Source organism: Cucumis melo, unplaced genomic scaffold, assembly GCF_025177605.1.
Source record: "Cucumis melo cultivar AY unplaced genomic scaffold, USDA_Cmelo_AY_1.0 utg001629l, whole genome shotgun sequence".
Lineage (NCBI taxonomy): Eukaryota > Viridiplantae > Streptophyta > Magnoliopsida > Cucurbitales > Cucurbitaceae > Cucumis > Cucumis melo.
In genome coordinates, this window is record NW_026124692.1 from 25,001 (window position 1) to 27,500 (window position 2,500).

Consider the following 2,500-nt stretch of genomic DNA (forward strand, 5'->3'; position numbering starts at 1 on the left):
CAATTGCAAGACAAGCCCACTTGGAGTGCACGCCCACACCGAGGTGCAAGCATTGTCCAAGCAAAACCCATCCAAGAATGTCAATTTGACATCCCGCTCTCACTCCTTGCCCGACGTAGGGGCCCGGCATTCCATCGATTTTAACCAAACCCTTCCACCAAGCAAGAAGCAATCGCAAGACATCTCGTATCTTCATGAACAAACCCGCTTGGAGTGCACGCCGACACCGAGGTGCAAGCATTGTCCGCGCAAGCCCATCCGAGCATCAACTCGACACCCGCTCTCACTCCCCGCCCAACGGTCGGACGTGGCACTCCGATAAAACCCGTCCACCGAGCACAAAGCAATCGCAAGACATCTCATATCTTCACGAACAAGCCCGCTTGGAGTGCACGCCCACACCGAGGTGCAAGCATTGTCCGCGCAAGCCCATCCGAGCGTCAACTCGACACCCGCTCTCACTCCCTGCCCGACGGACAAGCCCATCGTTATGGCCAAACCCCTCCGCCAAGCACGAAACAATCGCCAAGACAAGCACACTTGGAGTGCACGCCCACACCGAGGTGCAAGCATTGTCCAAGCACGCCCATCCCGCTCTCACTCCTTGCCCGACGGTCGGATGTGGCACTCCGGCCGAACCCTTCGTCCACCAAGCACAAAGCAATCGCAAGTTATCTCGTCTCCTCACGAACAAGCCCGCTTGGAGTGCACGCCCACACCGAGGTGCAAGCATTGTCCGCGCAAGCCCATCCGAGCATCAACTCGACACCCACTCTCACTCGCCGCCGGCGGCCGGAGGTGGCACTCCGCCGGCGCCGACCCCCCAAGCATATGTGCCCATGATGGGCGCAATGTGCTTGAAGGGTCGGCGCCGCGGCATAGGGGTACCCCCGCGCCCCGCCCATGCAGGCAGGTCGCCCCCCTATATAGTACATTCTGGCTTTTTTGGGTCTGGCAGGCTTGCATATGAAAAAGCCGAAATGTCACACCATGCCATAAATCTTGATTGTGTTATTATTATGACCGGGACTTGATTGTATTATGTTTTAGACATTCAAATGAGTGTGGAAAACAAGTTTCATAATTTTTGAACCAACCAATAATATTTTATGAATTTTTATTGTTAAAAAATTAAAAATAATTTAAAAATAGTAAAACGTTTCCAAAAATACTAATTTTTGGAGGACATCCTTTGTTTACATTTTTTAGATCCCAGAAAAAATTTCATAACAATCCAAGCACTAGAACATAGGTTTGACATCACATTTGTGTGTTGAGTGGGCATTGCGGCACCCTGCGCGCGCGGCACCCTGCGCGCACGCCCCACGCAGACGCATGGCCATGCGGCGCGCGCGCCCATGGCCGTGCCGCATTCGTGCGCATGGGGGCGCGCATGCTGCATGCTCGGTGGGCATGTGGGCATGCACGGTGGGGGCACGGGTTTGTTCCAACAACCTCCATAGAGTTTTTTCCATGAATTCTAGACGTGGGTGGTCACGCCCAACGCAGACGCATGCTGCGCGCGGCTTGCGCGCACGTCCCACGTAGACGCCTGGGCATGCGGCGCGCGGACACACACCCGCAGACGCATGCCGCGCTTAGCACTCTGCGCGCACGCCCCACACACGCCCGAAGGGCATGGCGCATGGTGGGCACCCTAGGCGTTCGTGTGCAAGCCTCGGCCATGGGCATGCGGCGCGCGCCCCACACACGCCCCACTGCAGTCGCCTGGGCTTGCGGCGCACGCCCCACACACGCCCGTAGACGCATGGCGCGCGCGGCCCCCTGCGCGCACGCCCCCCGCAGACGCACGGGCATGCAGCGCGCGACTCACACAAACCCACTAACGCACGGCGCGCGCGCCCATGGCCGTGCTTTGTACTCGAAGGCCTCGGCCTTGGTCCTTGACTTGCACACGAGCACACTATCTTATTCTTGGGCATTCAAAGATGATTTGCTTCAACTTTTTTTCTAGTCCAAAGCCAACCCCTCACTAACACTTATGTTTTTCGTCCTTTTACATAAGATATGACCTCCATGGCAATTGGAAGAAATAAATGAGTTGTGTGTGGGTAGGGTCGAGATGAATCTCGGTGGATCTTGGCAACAAGGCTCATCTGCCACTTACAAGCCAAGCACGCACGCCCCTTAGACGGATCCCCACGCTCGCACAAGCATCGCGTGCGCGGCACCCTACGCGCACGCCCCACTGCAGTCGCATGGGCTTGCGGCGCGCGCCCCACGCCCGCAGACGCATGGCGCGCGCGGCACCCTGCGCGCACGCCCCCCCGCAGACGCACGGGCATGCAGCGGGCGACCCACAGACGCCCACTGACGCACGGCGCGCGCGCCCATGGCCGTGCTTTGTACTCCAAGGCCTCGGCCTTGGGCCTTGACTTGCACACGAGCTTCCTATCTTATACTTGGGCATTCAAAGATGATTTGCGTCAACTTGTTTTCTAGTCAAAGGCCAAACCCTCACTAACACTTATGTTTTTCG